Source organism: Suricata suricatta, chromosome 13 (genome assembly GCF_006229205.1).
Source record: "Suricata suricatta isolate VVHF042 chromosome 13, meerkat_22Aug2017_6uvM2_HiC, whole genome shotgun sequence".
In the NCBI taxonomy this organism is placed as follows: Eukaryota; Metazoa; Chordata; class Mammalia; order Carnivora; family Herpestidae; genus Suricata; species Suricata suricatta.
Window position 1 is genome coordinate 21,474,248 of NC_043712.1, and position 936 is coordinate 21,475,183.

The window sequence follows — 936 nt, forward strand, 5'->3', positions numbered from 1 at the left end:
AACAGTTGCCAATTTTCTTTTCACATTTCACAATACGAATGAAGATTGCTTTTTTTTTTTTTTTTTTTTTTTTGGTCTCACTACTCTCCTACTAAAGCTATTCTCTTTGATAGGAAGTCAAAAGCGGGGGTCAAGTTTTCCTTGTCATGCTATTTAAAAATACCCAGAGTCACAGCACCATGATCTCCTGGTGAAGTAGGACAAGTAATATGAAATGGATGGAGAGGCTCCCCTCTCTCCTTATTTGCCTGGTTGAGGCATTCCTGGCTGAGTGGGCACCATCACCGGATGGGTGGAAGGTGTCCTCACTGGGGGCCCAGGCATCATTGGCATGTGGCCTCCCATTGGCGGCCTCATTCTGGGAGCAGGTCCCCCTGGCATCATCCCTGGAGGAGGAGGGCTTATCCTCGGCATCACGGAGGGCACCACATATGGGGAGCTGGCATCATACCAGGGCAAGGAGGACTCAGGAGACTGGGGTGGGGGGGGGTGTCATTGCCTCTGCAGGAGAAGCAGAGAATGGAGTAGGCATTTTCCTTGTTGAAATGGAGTGGTTTTGTCGATCAGGCTCTGAGACTGCTTTCCCATCTGTTTCTGATGGTCTTTCACATTCTCTTTGTGTTTCCTACTGCTTTGGTGTGTCTTCCTCATAGATGGAGAGTCGTGGGTGAGGCATGTGTCCCTGGAGTCACAATAAAACTTAGGCATGTTGCTCTGCAGGCCATTGGCCACTCTTTCCCATACCCTGGTTTTAGTCATATTTTAAACACTTCTTTCAATTTTGTTCTAAATGTTTATTTATTTATTTTGAGAGAGAGAGAGAAACAGAGAGAAAGGGAGAGACAGAGAGAAAGGGAGAGACAGAGAGAAAGGGAGAGACAGAGAGAAAGGGACAGACAGAGAGAAAGGGAGAGAGGGAATCCCAGGCAGTCTCTC

The 936-nt window shown here is 47.4% G+C and overlaps 1 pseudogene; it reads right to left on the reverse strand.

The window, feature by feature from the left end:
- Positions 1–240: 240 nt before the first annotated feature.
- On the reverse strand, positions 241–708 carry LOC115276724 (annotated as a pseudogene).
- Positions 709–936: the final 228 nt, after the last annotated feature.